Genomic DNA, 20,269 nt, shown 5'->3' with positions numbered 1-20,269 from the left:
ATATATTACTATGTATAGATATGTATAGAAAGATACATATTTAGAGGGTGCACAGCATATTGAACAGTCAGTATTCCTACACATGACACCTTTTAAAATGGACAGTGTATGATTCTCTCATACAAATGATACATTGCATGAAACATATACCCACAGAGAAGTCAAAGGATATGACACCACACACAGGTTTTCATACATAAGCAATGTTTATTTGTGTAACATTACAGCTGTATATGCCTTGCCATATAGCTGTTAGGTGTTTGAAATACATACTAACTGAGTAATGCAACTGTCAAGCATAACATTTTATACAGTGATCCAAAAGCATAGCATATGTTGCTGTCCAGGCCAAGGCCTTCAAGTAGTACAACAGTAAAGAAACACTGGGCCAGAACATAACAATCAATCAACAGCAAGTAATGCAGATGTAGTTCTGCAGCCTCCAATTACACTCTGTACTCAACCCCTAGGGGGAAAAGAATTAAGTTGTCACAATGAAGATTTATCTGTTAAATAACAATGCTTAACTTAAAAGATCACATTGACAAACAGAACGGTCTGTATGACAGTAAGCACTAGCCCAGCAATGTTCCCAAGGTGAAATGTATGAACATTTACAGCCATATACCTTAAGGTGTCTTACTACTGATATCCCTCATATGTTGTAACAGCCTAGGTTATATATGTTGCATACCCCTCCCTCACAGAATGACTTACAGGGGCATTTAACAGTGTTACATACACTGACCTCTGGGCTGCACAAGGGCACACACTTTTTGTCCAGCTGTAGCCCACATATATATGGACTCTACCCTACAATATGTGTGGGGACCACAAAATCAGTGTAATAGTGGCAGGAATGGCAGCACAATATAATCATAAGCCACTACTTAACAACCTCTTACTGCATGACATATGGACAAAGCTTGGTATATAGGTGGAAGACAGAGACTGGAACGCAGTGCCATAACTGCAATATTGTTGGTATACACTGAGACAGTTGCTGGTGTTAAAGGATTGGTTGCAACATACCCTTAGTCAGGAATATGAAGTCAGAAATACAAATGGATGTAGCCATGTACTGATATCCCTCAACAGATAGAATGCCAGTGATATATCTGAGACAAGACGAAACATAACAGCCAGTCCTCTGGCCATCATGTGGATAGGCCCACAGTTGAAAGCTATGCAGACAGACTGCATTCCATGCTAAACTAGAATGTACACACAAACCCTGTAACACCAGTGGTATACAATGCATATAACAACACTACTCACACTGTCTGTAGGTTTGGAACCTTATACAAATATGTAGTTGGCCTGTATCTGCAAGTCCTCTTGTAAGAGGTATTGCTACCTGCTGTCTGCAACACTGCTGTCCATACACAGGAAGGATGTCCTCCATACAGGAAAGGTAATGGGACCATACCCACATGATTTAGGAATTTGTAGTAGTGGGTTGCCATGACAGTGGTAATTTGAAGTACTACACAGCAGGTTGCATGCAGGTAGAAAGTGGTGGACACTGATTGGTGCAGAGGCCATCACCTGATCATGTGCATCATCTACAGAATCCATGCTGCAATCTATTCAAGCTCAATTCATGTAGTGGAGAGAGACAGAGAGACAGAGTGCGAGAGAGCGAGAGGAAGAAAAAAAAACAAACAAACATCCATCCCTCCAGTAAATATAAAGTTGCTCAAAAACTGAACCTACAGCCAGGTTAACTAAGGGGACACAGCAAACTGTATCCAGAAGAGACGACAATGCCACAACAGGTATGTGATGCATATATGCATGTAATTAAATGTAGTACTTGGTCGATAATAATGGGATAGATGATGTGGAATGATTTATATGTGCCATCAGGTGTTGTTGTAATGATGTCCAGTTGAACAACTGCTATGCACAATAGTGTCTGTTCCTGTGGGCAGTGGACCATACCTGTCGACTGTGCAGATCAGCATGGAATGCCAAATGTAAACCATCATAGTGTGTGTTGCGTACTGCAAGACATGTATATCAGTGTGGCCAATAGCTGGTGGTTGAAGTAATGCTGTTATGATGGATACATGAGTTTCAGAGCCCACCACTTGCAGGACAGTCATGTTAATGTGTAATGTAGCATGCACAAATGCCATAGGTGTGTAATAGACTTACCTGCACTCTGTCCCTATATATACACCCTAATGTTAGGCTGTGTCCACATGTGACACCTGTCTGTGTTGTAGCAAGGCAGAACAGTACAGTTGTGCAAAAAGGAGAGTTAGAGAGTGTGGACCTGATGTTTGAATGCACCCCATATATATATATATATGTATATATATATATATATATATATATATATATATATATATATATATATATATATATATATATATATATATATATACACATATACATATATGTACATATATGTATACATATGTGTATATTTATATATATATATATATATATATATATATATATATATATATATATATATATACACATGTATGTCTACAGATATACAGACACACACACACACACACACACACACACACATACATACACACACACACATATATATATATACATATATATATATTTTCACACACACAGACACACATATATATCTACAAACACACACACACACATATATATATATATATATATATATATATATATATATATATATATATATATATATATATATATATATACAAACACACACACATATTTATATAAATGCATGTCCCCTACTATTGAACGACAGTGCTGCATGATATGTGTGAGAGAACATCCCACATATCAATATAACACACACATATATATATATATATATATATATATATATATATATATATATATATATGCACAGCAGTAAGTGGGTGCAAAATGGACAGTTATGTCAGGTGTGAACCCCATGTCGGAAACATACTGCCCTTGTTTATGAAGTTGGGATTGGTAATTTGGGGAAGGATAGTAGGTATATTTGGGAATGTAGGTTGGGTTGGAAGACAGACAAGACAGCATACAGGGGTGGTATATGTCACATGTGGTGGGTAAACATCCTGGATGGGGAGTATAGTCTGGAATGTGGAAGCCCATGATCCCCCATATGGAAACAATGAGACCAAGGCCCCCACCCATGGCCAGTCACAACATCATCTTCACGCCCCTGAAGGTCCCTGGGCTGGGGACTGAGCAGGAGGAGCATGCAGTCCCTGTGATTGCATACTGAGGGCCTCAAGGTGCTGTAGCACATCCCCCTAAGTCTCCGTGGATCTCCCTATGCACCAGACCCTGGACCTCACTTCGAGTGACTGGATCCTGTCTGTGTAGGCTCCCGGGGGCGTGAACACCATCCCCTGAGGTGGTTCCACCTGAAGATAGTGCAGGACCAGTAGATGATGAGGTCCCAGGGTGGGTCCCAGATGTGATATGGCCTGGTAACATGGCCAGATGAAGTGGGAGAGATGGTTCTGCTGGCAACTGTTTCCCAAACATGCTATTGTGTCACTGTTATAGAACATATGTAGGTAGTAATAGTCCACACATTCCAGGATTATGTCTGACAGCATGCATAGATATCCCCATTAACACAAAACAACAGATGTGCAGCAGTCACATAGCAAACAGAACCCATGCATATATGGAACCATAGTGGCCCTTACAATGGCATGCAAGTGACATCGTTCGTAACAGGCCACCAATGATAGTGTTTCAACATGGAACATGACTACATGTACAATACAATATATGTCCCAATGGTAGGTCTTCTGTAAACATACACATTGAGTTGTGTGATCAGATTGTTGTTGTAGATATGGTGGGGGGACAGAGATGTGTATTAACAACTATGATATCCTTGCAGTATGAGGTCTTCAGACCTATTTCCCTCTTTATGTCTTTCAGACAATATGTCCAGGGAGAGACTTCCTATGTACACAGCGGAGGAGAATGATGTCATCATCACATACCTGGTGCAGCACTACAACACCCTGTTTGGGCATACAGTCCATGATCTGCAGGAGAGGACCTCCCTATGGAATGATCTTGTCCACAGGGTAAATGATGTCAGCCTGCATAACTGCAGTTATGTGCAGGTCCGACATTGATGCACTGATCTACTCCGCCATGACTGTCAGTGTGCTGCTGTGGTTAGGGCAGTGGCGGCTGGTGACTTCAAATCAAAGGGGGGCTGCAGGAGACAGCTGAATGGGTGGGGTCAAGGGGAAGGGGTGTGGCCAACTGGAAAGGGGAGGAGTTATGCTCAAAACCACAAAAACTAACTTTAATTAAATACGCTGCCCTGGGTGGCAAACCATCATTATGAGAGTCCAATCAAGACAAAAATAAGTGTAGAAGAATAAAAATATTTCAATGCATTGGCTGCATGACAGCTTATGTAATATCTAGATGGAAACAAAAGGTTGTGAGGCATGAAAAAATAAATTACTTTTTAAATACATTACTGGAATGCCAGTCAAAATCAAGTACAAGAAAAAACAGAAACGCTCAACTCAAACCACTTCTCCTTGCACTGCAGTTCTAATTATAATTTATATTCAGCTTTATTAAAGTACCAAGTAACATGCTGAAAGTAGAAATCTCTGTGATGCCCCCACTTGTAAAAATGTTTCTTATCCAAAAAAGACCTGCTGCCTGACAACTATCTACTTGTTTCATGGGGAAAACATGTAAGTAAAAAATGAAAAGCAAACAAGAAACATGCTCAAGATACATTGCTTAAAGGATTACTGTACAGGTCATGGACCACACATGATCATTGGCATTCTGTTTAGTTTACGGATAAAGTCTGTAGAGATGACTGGAAGTCTCCAACAAGTGTAATGAGCTTTTTAAAATAATGGAATCCTGTCCTTTAATACCCAAGGCTTATACATTATCTAGTCAAGTATTCTCTGCATGGCAACAACAGAAAGGCTTTCAATGTTGGCAATTCTTTAACAGTATGCTTATTAAAGCTTATTTGCATCTTACGATCTCAGACAAGCTTACCTTATGGTCATTAAAGCATTGCACAGAGCAACAGGCACTTTGAGTAATAAGCATAAATCAACAGTACAAAAATATGACAGAAACCAGACCTTTCTGCAAAATCAAGGACAGATGAAAAGCCACTGTAGTACTTGTGTCTACCTTGGATGGGGGGGGGACATACTGCACATTTACACTGCATAACTACTCCTTGCCTTGCTTGGACACATCCAGAGTCACTACATGGTGGAGTGGGGTGCAACAAGTATGTCACAATTTGAAATGTCTCTGGCTGACTGATGGCCCTGACACATTTGTCATACCTCTCAACCTCAGAGCAAGAAATCTGGACAACGCCATATACAGAAGTGGGACAAATGCCCAAAAATAAGGACGATTTTAAAATATTGCTCTAATAAACTTAGAAAGATAATAGAATAGGTCTTATAGGTTCATAGGTTCATAGGTTCATACTAGGCTATCTGCCCAAGGGCATTTATAAGCCTAGCCCATAGTTATGTGGCTTTCGCCACCCCTTTAGTTTGAATAAAAACTATGCCTATCATTTTGCTGTGCCTCTGTCAAGCAGTGACACTGAAGTAATCCCTGGGGTATATCTGCAATCTCCCATCCATTGGTCAAGATTCCTCTTGAACAAGGCCAGAGAGGTGCTCTGCCTCACATGTACCGGGATTTTGTTCCACAGCATAGGGAGTCTCTGGGTGATGAATCTGTCCCTCCAGCACGTTCTATTTATAACCGTGTCAAGGTTTAAGTCTCCCACCCTTGTGGTTCTGAGGGATCTAGATTTTTTGAGGTGAAGCATATTCATCAAATCTGGGTTTGACATGGCCTTATATGTCAGGCACAGGTCACCTCTGAGCAAGCGGTATGAGACTGAATAGAGCTGTAGTTCTTTCAGTCGAGCAGCATAAGACATATTTTTGAGACCCTTTATCCTTTTGGTGAGGAACTTTTGGGGCCTTTCAAGCTGCAGCAGGTGTCTGGTCAGATACATTCCGAACGGGGCATTGTACTCAATCATAGGTCTAATAAGTGATGAGTACAGGGGGACAATGACCTCCCTTGATCTAGATGTGAATCCCTTCATGATCAGGTGGGTGATATAGAAGGTTTTCCTTACTACTTTAGCAACATGAGTGTCAAACGAAAGGCTACTGTCAACCTGGGTCCCCAGATCTCTGATGACTTTTTCTGTGCTCAGTGGATTGCCACCTATATGGTAGCTAGGGGTAACCTTGTTTTTCCCGAAGGGTATGACTATGCATGTTTTGGCGTTTAACTTCAGGCCATGGCTCTGGCACCAGTTATCCGTTTCTGTGAGGCCCTTCTGGAGGATATCTGTGTCAGATGTGTTTTCGACTATGGCCCAGTTTGCAGTCATCTGCAAACTTTGTCAGCCATAACCCTCCTGTGTTTGCTTGTACTTCAGAAAAGTAGATGCCGAACAAGAGTGGACCCAGGACTGAGCCCTGTGGGACACCACTTTTGACAGGCTTTGAGTCTGACATGGCTCCAGCAACTCTGACCCTGTGGGTTCTGTCACTTAGCCAGTTTGCAACCCATCTTGTGATGTATGGGTTTACATTCAAGCTGATGAGTTTTTCGATGATACCTGAGTGGGGTATTGTGTGAAGGCCTTTGCCAGGTCGAGGTAGGCTGTATGGACTGCCTTTCCCTCATCAATGGCCTTGGTGACTGTCTCGAAAAAGTCAACCAAGTTTAAGAGGCAGGATCTGCCTTTGACAAAGCCAAACTGAGTTGGATCCAAAGTCTGCAAGTTCCCTATGTCTTTATTTATGAGTTCCATTATGATCCTCTCCATGGCTTTGCAGATAAGGCTTGTCAAGCTAATGGGGCGGTAATTTCCAGGGTCTGTGGAGGCACCGCCCTTATGAAGTGGGACCACAGTCGCCGTGCGCCACTCCTTGGGTAAGTATCCTGAGGTGAGGCTAAGATTAAACAGCTGTCCTAACTGTGGGTTTAATTCCTCGTTGAGTTCATGAAGCACACAGCCGGGGACACCATCTGGTCCCATGGATGCTGTGTTTTTTGCCTTAGTGAGGGCAGTTCTCACCTGGGCGTTGGAGATGTTTGGTCGGCTACAATCCTCTGGAATAGATATCTCTCCTTTTGGGGGGGAGGGGGGGGGAGTTTGCACTGAACCTGTCAGCCAGTATGTTGGCAGTGTGTGTAGGTTCAGTAATTTTCACATCATTTTGAACTAATTCTGAGCATATCTGGGAGTTTCCTCCTAGGTTTCTAACATAGCTAAAGAAGGCCTTATGATTCTCTTTAGAGTCCTTGGCGATTTTTCTCTCAAAATTTGCCTTGGATGATTTTATGAGAGCTCTTAGTTTTTACTTATAATGATCAAAGGTGTCTTACCTTTCAAGGATTTTGCTCTATCTTGTAGTAGCTTCCTCCTTTTGTTGTAGAGCTTGTTTATGGCTGGGGTCCACCAGACTGGACGCTTGCCTTTGGTACAGAGAGTCTTAGTTTTGTTTGGGATTGCCTGATCCATGCAGTCCTGTAGGTGCTGGTAGAAGGCATTTGTAAGTGATTCAGCGGTTTGAGTAATGTTTACCACTGGCTCAGGGGCCTTAAAGGAGACCACACTAGTTTTTAGAAGTGTGAAATCGGCTTTTGAGAAGTTTTTCACTGTGGTCTTTTTGTTTCAGGTGGGGCGGGATGAGGACCTCCAGCGAGATTAGTTTATGATCTGATCTCACCAGTGAGGGGTATACTTCGGTGTTGAACATTTTGATCCCATGTTCGTGATGATGAGATCAAGTATGTTTTCTCCTCTTGTGGGGATGGTGACTAGTTGTTCCATGGCATTTGAGTTTATGAACTCCAGGAATCTTTGGGTTAGAGTGTTCGGGCTTGAGTAGTGTTCCCAGTCTATATTAGGGTAGTTGAAGTCACCTAGTATGATGGTGTTTGGAGATACATTTATCCACTCCAATGTTTTCAGGAAGGCCATGTGAGGTTCCTGAGTTTGAGAGGGTGGCCTGTAACATGCTACAAATTGCAGAGCAGTCTTGCCTATGGTTAATTGCACCTGGATGGTCTCCGATGCATCGTGCGTTGCCACCAACCTTGAGGTGTGGGTGTCCTTTATGAATATGGACACCCCCCCCCTCCTTTCTTGGTGTTGTCCGGATTTTGGGGCCGGAACGCATGATATGAGGTGAAACCTGTTAGTGCTGGGGTGCTCTCAGGAGCCTTGAACCAGGTTTCTGTCACAGCACAGACATCGATGTTCTCCATATTGAGAAGGGCCTCGAGTGCGTGCATCTTGAGATTTAGACTTCTGGCATTGAGCAGCATTACCCTTAGTTTTTCCTTTTGGTGTTCTAGGGTGGTAGGTTTAGAATTTGAGCCTTGCCTAAAAAGGCACTATGGGGGTGGCAAGAGCCTTTGCCAATATCCGGAAGCCCAGGGGTGACAGGTGCAAGCCGTCCCTTGCGAAGCAGCGTGGCTTGTCCAGCATGTCATCCCAGGCAGACAGACATTGGATCCCCTTTGAATGACACCAGAATTTAAGCCAATTATTAAAGCTGATCATCTTATCACTGTATTGTGGCATCATTCTAGGTGAAGGTAGGATACTGCTCAAGGTCAGGGTCATACCTGCCTGGGCAACATAATCAGAGAGCTCCTCGATGTCCCTTTTCATGTAGTCCAAGGAGGTACGTCTCAGGTCGTTGACACCAGCGTGGACAATGACTGAGTCGTACTTGTACCTGCTGTTGAGAGACCTGAGTGCTTGCGTTATGTGGCGGATTCTAGCGCCCGACAGGCAGCTTACTGTGACCTTCTCTTTACTCAGTCTGGTGAGCGGGACGTCAGTGTGTCTGACTATGGAATCACCAATGACAAGTGTGTCTGGCATTTTGTTTGGCCTTAAGGGCTGTGACTGTTTGACACTCTGACTGTGTGGTCTATGTGTTTCATGTGTTGGGTCGTGAGGTGGTAGTTGTTTGGGTGTCTGCTTTGGTGGCCTCTGCTGTTTTGGTAAATTTTTGATCAGAGCCTCCGAGTATGTCTTTGTGTGAGTATGTGTATGATTTGAAGTTGTGATGGTACCATGTGTGACTGGGTATGTATTGTGTGTGGTTACCTTCTCCTCCTGTCTGGTCTTGCCAGTCCTATGTTGAGAGAGCTCAGCCTCCAGTTTAGCCGTATAGTTGCATCTCTCGCATGTATTTGTGTTTTGTGGGAGAAGGAGAGGATTGTCTGTGTACATGAGGCAGTTGTAACATTGCCTCAATATTCCCAGGTTCACCAGTTGAGCTGGAGAGGACACTAGCAACTGATCCCTCGACATACTAGAAGTAGTAGATAAAGAGACTTTCAAAGGACTCCGGGGGAAGTGGGTTTTAGGCTGGTGGGGTACTATCTATAATAAGAGTGCTTTATCAAGGTGCAAGTACTGTAGGAGTAAGAGCTAGGCTTTACAGATAGAGAATAGTCTACTTGGGAATCAAGTAGAGATGAACTTTTCAGTTATAGGATATGCTGGTTAGATCAGCAGTACAGCTCGAGGAAGGTAGTTTTAAGGGAAAATTGGAAGAGTGGAATTTAGATGGCCCAAATAGTTTAACCTTGTTTAACCGCCACTGCTCTTGTGTGCAACAGTGGTAACTCAGCTAAATCAAGGCTACGCGTTTAGCGTGTTTTATAGCAGGGGCTGAAGGGAGCTAGGAATTGGCCCAAAGCGACCAATGGACTACTAGTTTCTGGCTGAAACTTCACCAAATCAGACAAAAGGCGCTCAGTGCTTCCCACTCCCACTGGTAAGCAAAGAAACTTCCCTCCTTCCTAATAAGGCAATGGATCAGTAACAGGAACTAAAAACAAAGCCCAGGGATCAGCAACTCTGAAACTGGACTACTCTAGTTCAGTAAGGCGGAAAACAAGAGATTTTTTGTTTTATTACAGAGACAAGGAAAAAACAGACAGTAAATGCTGTAAATCGGCTAGCGCACTTTAGTGTGTAGCCTACAGAAACAATTTGCAACAATTAGTAACTTAAAGTGCAATAAACAGTGTAAAATGCAGAAATCACTTAAAGTAGCAATAAAACAGGCGAAATGCAGTCGCTAGCTTAAATAACAGTGGGAAAGCCACAAAAATACTTATATCTGGTAGAAAGTCACTCTTTTAGCTCTCTGCTGCTTGGATCACTCTGCAGGCCACCACGAGGATCTGTGCTGAGTTGGTACAAGCTAGAAAACGTGTGTTTAGCGTGTTTTATAGCAGGGGGCTGAAAGGAGCTAGGAATTGGCCCAAAACAACCAATGGACTACTAGTTTCCGGCTGAAACTTCACCAAATCGGACAGAAAGGCTGCTCAGTGCTTCCCACTCCCACTGGTAAGCAAAGAAACTTCCCTCCTCCCTAATAAGGCAATGGATCAGTAACAGGAACTAAAAACAAAGCCCAGGGATCAGCAACTCTGAAACTGGACTACTCTAGTTCAGTAAGGCAGGAAAACAAGAGATTTTTTTTTTTTGTTTTATTACAGAGACATGGAAAAAAACAGACAGTAAATGCTATAAATGCTGTAAATCGGCTAGCGCACTTTAGTGTGTAGCCTACAGAAACAATTTGCAACACTTAGTAACTTAAAGTGCAATAAACAGTGTAAAATGCAGAAATCACTTAAAGTAGCAGTAAAACAGGCGAAATGCAGTCGCTAGCTTAAATAACAGTGGGAAAGCCACAAAAAATACTTATATCTGGTAGAAAGTCACTCTTTTAGCTCTCTGCTGCTTAGATCACTCTGCAGGCCACCACGAGGATCTGTGCTGAGTTGGTACAAGCTGGAAAACGCGTGTTTAGCGTGTTTTATAGCAGGGGGCTGAAAGGAGCTAGGAATTGGCCCAAAACGACCAATGGACTACTAGTTTCTGGCTGAAACTTCACCAAATCGGACAGAAAGGCTGCTCAGTGCTTCCCACTCCCACTGGTAAGCAAAGAAACTTCCCTCCTTCCTAATAAGGCAATGGATCAGTAACAGGAACTAAAAACAAAGCCCAGGGATCAGCAACTCTGAAACTGGACTACTCTAGTTCAGTAAGGCTAAATATTGTTCAAAGGTTCATAGTTTAGTACTAAGCTAACTGCTCTTGCGAGCCATTTTAAGCCTAGCCAATTATCCCTTGTGAGACTCAAACCCTGCACCTTGTGTTTGTAAGGCAAACACCTTAGCCATTAGGCCACCCTCCCAAGCTCCCTCTTGCGTTAGTATGACTTTTCTGAAGGGTATAAAATCTGAAACTCAAATGTCTGTCATTATTTTCTAACTTCAGTCTTTAGTGATTTGTCACTAATTTGCCAAAAAACACAATTTTATGAAAAATGGACCAAATGTGATGCAAAAATATAAAATAGCCACACAATACAGCTGGGAACCTGTCAAAGAAGGGACACTTTAATATTAGTACTGCTAACTTGAGCAGCTGACAAAATAAAAGAATCTACATGCATTTCAAGTAATCTATAACTTTGATTATTACAGTTATTTCTTAATTGTAAACCCTCCATGTTTTCTTCCAAAATTGCTATTTTGCGGAGGGATTATTAGGGGAAGAGCAACATTTTGAGCCAAAATCGGGGACAGTTGAGAGGTTGGCTATGCCTAATTCTATAAAGCAATTTATTTGCATGTACCTCTCAACCTGTTAATGCAGTAAATCTGAACAAGGCCAAATATATTGCGGGAACATATAAACAGTACTAAAAATTGCTCTTGTATAAATTGAGACAGTTGATAGAATAACAGTTCTTACTTTAGCATGCATTTTTCTGAAGGTTATGAAGTCTGAAACTCAGTGTATCATTATTTAGTGACTTAATTTCTAAATGATTTGCCAGAAAACTACAAATTTTATGAAGAACAAACCAAAAATAAGAAGCAAAAATCTATTCATTCTTTGAAAATCTGGACAGTTGGGAGGTATAGTTCAGCTGGGCCTGTCTGAGTTTGCTGCCCTTCCCCCCTGACAAAATCATGGTTGAATGGAGCCTCTGCAGCCATTCCAATGAACCATTACTTGGCTATTTCACTCCATTTACCATAAACACTAATGTGCATACTGCTTTACTTCTATGATGAGTTGGACTTCATTTGAAAGTTTTATTTTGTATTTTACAGCACAAACACTGTCATCTACTAAACAAAGCAATGCAGTCTCACAATGAAAACTTAGCATTAAAACTTCTCTGCCCTTGAAACTCACATTCATTGAAACAGTATTGAAACCCACATTCAAAGAAAATACATTTTGCCAGTGGCAGATAAAAGATTAATTTTGGGCTGTTTTCAAATCATAGGCCCCTTGCATATGAAACATACATGTGCTCTTTGATACACCGTCCTCATTGTACTAAATTATATTCCTTGTACAATGTATTACAGTTGTTAGAGGGCGTCTTAAATTTGTTTTGAACATTTTTCCAGTAAGCAATGAAACAAAATGCATGCACCCATAATGACAAAACTGCCCAGTTCAGAACATTTATCATAAAAGTCTACTCAGACTTCCACAGTCCACCATTATCAGTAAATATGCACAATTCTACAGTCCACCACTATCAGTAAATATGCACAATTCTACAGTCCACCATTATCAGTAAATATGCACTATTCTACACAGTCCATTATCAGTAAATATGCACTATCTCTGAAGAAGTAAAAGTCATCTAAATAATTCCACATTAAAGAAATCTGTAACTAATGAAGAGGTTGCTGCTAGCAAACACCTTTATATTTCATGGTTTAATCGAAAAATAAAGTGTCTGTTGCCCCTCAGGAATAAACTGCCTATATTACATTAAAAAAATGATAATCTAGTAATATTGCAAGAGGAAATGGATGGCAAAATGATAACGGACTCATAGTTAGTATCTTCACCAAGGAGAACATTCTCAGTATGGCAGCATCCACCCCTTGTGGGAGTAGAACCCACAGCCTTCTGCATCAAAGGCAAGTACACAACCTGTTGTGCTATTAACAAGGCAAACTAACTTCATTTAAGCAACACTAAACTTCTGTTCCCCTGCAGCTCTCAGCTCCTTGTAAAATCTACTCAATACTCAACTTTGCAGCACAAGAAAACTGGAAAAAGCCAAAATGTATTGGGGGGGGGGTCAAAAGCCCAAAAAACAGGGACACAAACATTGCTTGTATAATCTTGGAAAGTTGCTAGAACCATACATTTTACTGCCAAGCTCCCTGTGCAAAACAGTCAGAGCAACATACCACTACGCCAAATCAGCTGCTTTGTAAAAGAGGAAGACTGAAACTTAAATGGCTATCATTTAGTGAATTCAGTTCTCACCATAGCTGTCAACCTCTTAGTACAAAACACCTGGACAAACCCAGTAATGAGGGAATACAGCCCTCAAACATTCAGTGAATTCAGTTCTTGCCATAGCTGTCAACCTTAGCACAAAAACCTGGACGAAGCCAATAATGGGGGAATACAGTCCCAAAAATAGGGACAAATTTCAAATATTCATCTTATAAACTTAGAAAATTGCTAGAATAAAAGGTTGTGTTACGGTTGTGTTACTATGTATTTTCTGAAGAACATGAAGTCTGAAGTTCAAATGCCTGTCAATTTTACTGCTGACAGAATAAAAACAATTTTCAGCAGAGACCCAGGGAGAAATACTGGAGACACGTCTTTGTAAAATGACAGGGCACCAGAGCAAATCCACCCAAACACAGGGAGGAGATGCAGACTCCACACAGAAGGAACCCCAGCCAAGAATCAAACCAGAAAACCTATAGCTGTGAGGCAACAATACTACCACTGCACCATCAAATATGCAAGGACTTAAACATTCAGAAACCTGAAGTCTGAAATTCAAATGCCTGTCAATTTTATTTAACATTTGTTAATCAGGACAGTCTGACTTGGAACAAAAAAAAAATTTCAGCAGAGGCCCTGGAAGAAATAATGCAGACATGTCTTTGTAACATGGGAGGACACAAAAACAAACCCACACAAACACAGGGAGAAGATAAAGACCCCACAAAGAAGGCACCCCAGCCAAGAAGCAAACCTGAGAACCTGCAGCTGTACAGTGCTACCACTGCACCATCAAATATCAAGCATTGCAACATTTACAAACCACATATATTATGAGGAACAGATCAGATCAAATATGAGGCAAAAATCTGCAGTTTTTTTTTTTTACAAATGGTGGTGGGTAGGGAATTCAGGTCTTTAACACCTGCATACAAGGTACAGGGTTCAAACCTGAGGTATTCCCTACCACACACACACACACACACCTGTAGTAGCAAACCACAAAAACTAAATATACTGCACTGGGTGCCAAACAGTCATCATGAGAATCCAATCAAGACAAAATGAAGTGTAGAAGAATAAAAATATTTCAATGCATTGGCTGCATGACAGCTTACTATCTAGATGGAAACAAAAAAGGTTGTGAGGCATGAAAAAATAAATTACTTTTTTTTAAATACATTAATGGAACGCCAGTCAAAATCAAGTATAAGAAAAACAAGCAGCACTCAACTCAAACCACTTCTTGCACTGCAGTTCTAATTATAATTTATATTCAGCTTTATTAAAGTAACAAGTAATATGCTGAAAGTAGAAATCTCTGATGCCCCCACTTGTAAAAATGTTCCTTATCCAAAAAAAGACCTGCTGCCTGACATCTACTTGTTTCATGGGGAAAACATGATCAAAGTAAAAATGAAAAGCAAACAAGAAAGAAGCTCAAGATACATTGCTTAAAAGGATTACTGTACAGGTTATGGACCATGTGATTGGCATTCAGTTTACGGGTAAAGCCTGCAGAGATGACTGGAAGTCTCCAAGTGTAATAAGACTCTTAAAATAATGTAATTCTGTCCTTTATTACAAATACTGGCATATGCATTTTAATACCCAAGGCTTATACATTATCTAGTTAAGTATTCTCTACATGGCAACAGAAAGGCTTTCAATGTTGGCAATTCTTTAACAGTATGCTTATTAAAGCTTACTTGCATCTTGTAATCTCAGCCAAGCTTACCTGATGGTCATTAAAGTATTGCTACTTAAACACAGAGCAACAGGCACTTTGAGTAATAAGCATAAATCAACAGTACAAAAAATATGACAGAAACCAGACCATTCTGTAAAAATCAAGGACAGATGAAAAGCCACTCTAGTACTTGTGTCTACCTTGGATGGGTGGGATTCTCTGCACATTTACATTGCATAACTACTCCTTGCCTTACTTTGACACATCCAGAGTCACTACATGGGGGAGTGGGGTGTAACAAGTATGTCACAGTTTGAAATGTCTCTGGATGACTTGTGATGGCACTGACACATTTGTCATACCTCTCAACCACAGAGCAAGAAATCTGGACAAAGCCATACAAAGAAATGGGACAAAGGCCCAAAAATAAGGACATTTTTTAAAATATTGCTCTTATAAACTTAGAAAGCTAATAGAGGTCTTGCATTAGTATGAATTTTCTGAATGGTATGAAATCTGAAACTCAAATGTCTGTCATTATTTTCTAACTTCAGTCTTTAATTATTTGTCACTAATTTGCCAAAAAAAAACACAATTTTATGAAAAATGGACCAAAAATGTGATGTAAAAATATAAAATAGCAACACAATACAGCTGGGAACCTGTCAAAGAAGGGACACTTTAATATTAGTACTGCTAACTTGAGCAGCTGACAAAATGAAATAATCTACATGCATTTCTGAAATAAAAGTAATCTGATTATTACAGTCATTTCTTAATTATAAACCCTCCATGTTTTCTTCCAAAATTGCTATTTTGCAGAGGGATCATTAGGGGAAGAGCAACATTTTGAGTCAAAATTAGGGACAGTTCAGAGGTTTGGCTATGCCTAATTCTATAAAGCAATTTATTTGCATGTACCTCTCAACCTGTTAATGCAATAAATCTGGGCAAGGCCAAATATATTGGGGGAACATATAAACAGTACTAAAAATTGCTCTTCTATAAACTGGGACAGTTGATAGAACAGGTCTTACTTTAGCATGCATTTTTCTGAAGGTTATGAAGTCTGAAACTAGTGTGTCATTATTTAGTGACTTAATTCCTAAATGATTTGCCAGAAAACCACAAATTTTATGAGGAACAAACCAAAAATAAGAAGCAAAAAATCTATTCATTCTTTGAAAATCTGGACAGTTGGGAGGTATAGTTCAGCTAGGGCTGTCTAAGTTTGCCGCCCTTCCCCCTCACAAAACCATGGTTGAATGGAGCCTCCCTGCAGCCATTCCAATGATCCATTACTTTGCTATTTCACTCTATTTACCATCAACACTAATGTGCATACTGATTTACTTCTATGATGATTTGAACTTCATTTGAAAGTTTTATTTTGCATTTACAGCACAAACACTAAGACATCTGCTAAAGAAACTTGGCATTAAACCTTCTCTGCCCTTGAAACTCACATTCATTAAAACAACATTAAAACCCACATTCAAAGAAAATACATTTTACCCGTGGCAGATAAAAATTAATTCTGGGCTGTTTTCAAATCATAGGCCCCTTGCATATGAAACATACATGTGCTCTTTGATATACCTTCCTATTGCTTTAAACATTTTTCCAGTAAACAATGAAACAAAACTGTCCAATTCAGAACATTTCCATCATAAAAGTCTACTCAAACTTCTACAGTCCACTATTATCAGTAAATATGCACAATTCTACAGCCCACCATTATCAGTAAATATGCACAATCTCTGAAGTAGTAAAAAAGTCATCTAAATAATTCCACGTTAAATAAATCTGTAATGAAGAGGTTGGTGCTAGCAATCACCTTTATATTTCATGGTTTCATCGAAAAATAAAGTGTCTGATGCCCCTGAGGAATAAATTGCCTAAATTACATTAAAAATAAGCTAGTAATATTGCAATAGGAAATGGATGGCAAACTGATAACAGGCTCATAGTTAGTATCTTAATTTTCAGTACGGCAGCATTCACCCCTTATGGGAGTAGAACCAACAACATTCTGCATCAAAAGCAAGTACACAACCTTTTGTGCTATTAGCAATGTGAGCTGACTTAGCATAATCAGCACTAAACTTCTCTTCCCCTGCAGCTCTCAGCTCCTTGTAAAATCTACTCAATACTCAACTGCATCTCAACTTCGCAGCACAAGAAGTCTGGAAAAAGCCAAATTTATTGGGGTGGGTCAAAAGGGCAAAAACCAGGGACACATTAAACATTGCTTGTATAATCTTGGAAAGCTGCTAGAATAAAATGCTGTGTTGCCACCATACATTTTACTGCCAAGGTCTCTGTGCAAAAGAGTCAGAACAACATACCACTATGCCAAATCACCTGCTTTGTGAAAGAAAAATGCTGTGTTACCACCGTACATTTTACTGCCAAGGTCCCTGTGCAAAACAGTCAAGAGCAACATACCACTATGCCAAATCAGCTGCTCTGTGAAAGAGAGGAAGACTGAAACTTAAATGGCTATCATTTAATGAATTCAGTTCTCACCATAGCTGTCAACCTGTTAGCACAAAACACCTGGACAAACCCAGTAATGAGGGAATACAGCCCTCAAACATATTCAGTGAATTCAGTTCTTGCCATAGCTGTCAACCTTAGCACAAAAAACCTAGACAAAGCCACTAACAGGGTATTACAGTCCCAAAAATAAGGACAAATTTCAAATAGCCATCTTATAAACTTAAAAAATTGCTATAATAAAAGGCTGCGTTACTACATATTTATTGCTAGAATAAAACATTTTACTATGTATTTTCTGAAGAATATGAAGTCTGAAATTCAAATGCCTGTCAATTTTACTTCTGACGGAACAAAAACAATTTTCAGCAGAGGCCCAGGGAGAAATACTGTAGACACATGTCTTTGTAAAATGGCAGGACACCAGAGCAAATCCACACAAACACAGGGATAAGATGCAGACTCCACACAGAAGGCACCCCAGCCAAGAATCAATCCAGAAAACCTATAGCTGTGAGGCAACAATACTGCCACTGCACGATCAAATATGTAAGGAACTAAACATTCAGAAACCTGAAGTCTGAAATTCAAATGCCTGTCAATTTTATTTAACATTTGTTAATCAGGACAGTCTGACTTGGAACAAAAAAAAAACAATTCTCAGCAGAGGCCCAGAAAGAAATAATGCAGACATGTCTTTGTAACATGGGAGGACACAAAAGCAAACCCACACAAACACAGGGAGAAGATACAGACCCCCCCCCACAAAGAAGGCACCCCAGCCAAGAAGCAAACCTGAGAACCTGCAGCTGTGAGGCAACAATGCTACCACTGCACCATCAAATATCAAGCATTGCAACATTTATAAACTACAGATATTATGAGGAACAGATCAGATCAAATATGAGGCAAAAATCTGCAATTTTTTTACAAATGGTGGTGGGTAGGGAATTCAGGTCTTTAACACCTGCATACAAGGTACAGGGTTCAAGCTTGAGGTATTCCCTACCACACCACCATGAGCCTAAGCACCAGGGGCATTTTTACACACACACACACACACACACACACACACACACACACACACACACACACACACACACACACACACACACACACTCCCTGGTCCTGTAGTAAATCCCTGTCCGCAAAACCACCATTAGATCCAGGTCACAAAACCCCCGACGAGTGCAGCTGAAAAACCCGCGCAAACTTGCCCGTCGCGAGATCTTTCCTTGCAGCAAGCTCCAATCCAGACCCGAGATCCTTCTCCTGACTGCCGACCTTGCAGTCCGACCCCGACGCATTTTTCCAGCGAGTTCCCAGGCAGTCTATGCAGTTTAAAACTGCATAGACTTGTGGGAGCGCTCCTGTTCATGTGTCTTAATCAGGACTGCTGCTGAGACAATCTGCGCATGCTCCATGCTCCAGACTGTCTCAGCAGCAGTCTGGACTAGTGCGCATGTGCAAAGTCCATGAAATTTTAAAATATTTTTTTTCTTATTTTTTTCTTTTTATTTGTTTTATTTTGTTAGTTTGAAGTTGAGGGGGCTGCAGTCCGGCAGTCCAATAGCATGGGCCGCCCCTGGGTGAGGGGGGACCAGTTTGCAATGGGGGATTCATGACATCCAGCCCCCCTGACACATGTTGAGGAGCTCCTCACCAGCCTCGGGGCACCTGCCTGCCTGCAAACACCACACCCGGTAGAGAGCATAGTGGAGGTGGGTGCTACCCACACAATGGCTGAGGAGCATGCAGGTAAGACCACAGGGCACATCAGTAGACCACTGTTGTGTATCCACTCACATCTGTAGAGTTAGATCATGCATATGTGAGATGAAATATATATATATATTTATATATATATATATATATATATATATATATATAGTCTGTTGCTGCACTGTAGTAATAAACAGATGTGCATAATCTATAGTATTGTGGGTTTGTACTGTTGATGTACTGTAATGCTGCACCCAGTCTGTACCAATGCCACAGGTGTGGCTACAGACATCATATCTCTCACACAATTATGTAGGTCCCTGTGGTATACCTCCAGGGCAGCAGCCTATAGCTGGTGAGTATGGCGTTTGTTCAGGGTTGCCAATACACCGGTCATGTTAGGGCCATGGTATATTCCATGCACACATTTAACACATCTACCCATAATGCATGCTGTACATGTTCACGTATTGTTGCTGTTAACTGCACTGCATCACAGTGGTCACCATGATGGCATATCTGAAGTGTATGTAAGAGTCCGGCAATATAATTACCAACCTGTCATTGCAAGATGTGTGCACAAAGATGAACATAATGGTGGGACAAATGGTCTACTGTAAGGACATGTCTGAAACATCACCCTTATACAGTGCTACAACAGTGTATATACCACTATTACAAGGGCAACTGTTACAGATCTACACTACGGCATATCATAATGCTGCATTCCGCAACCCTTACAACCTGCTTTGTGGTGCTAACATGAGCAATGAATGTATAATATGGAATCCTATGTTAGGACAGCAAATATGGGGAATCCATACCTTCATAAACACTAGAAGCATGTGTGCATACACTCCAGATAACATATTGTGGAAACAGCTTTTGAAGTACTGACAGCATGCATTCTTCATGAGTATGGACCTTCCAGCAAGTACAGGTCCTCAATGTTACATCAATAAATGGTCTGCTGTCCAAGATGTTTGACCATGAAATGTACCCACTTACCTGCAACAGAGGCAGCCATG

Source organism: Protopterus annectens, chromosome 12.part0 (assembly GCF_019279795.1).
Source record: "Protopterus annectens isolate FY-2018-M chromosome 12.part0, PAN1.0, whole genome shotgun sequence".
In the NCBI taxonomy this organism is placed as follows: Eukaryota; Metazoa; Chordata; order Ceratodontiformes; family Protopteridae; genus Protopterus; species Protopterus annectens.
Note: the sequence above shows the minus strand (reverse complement) of the source record.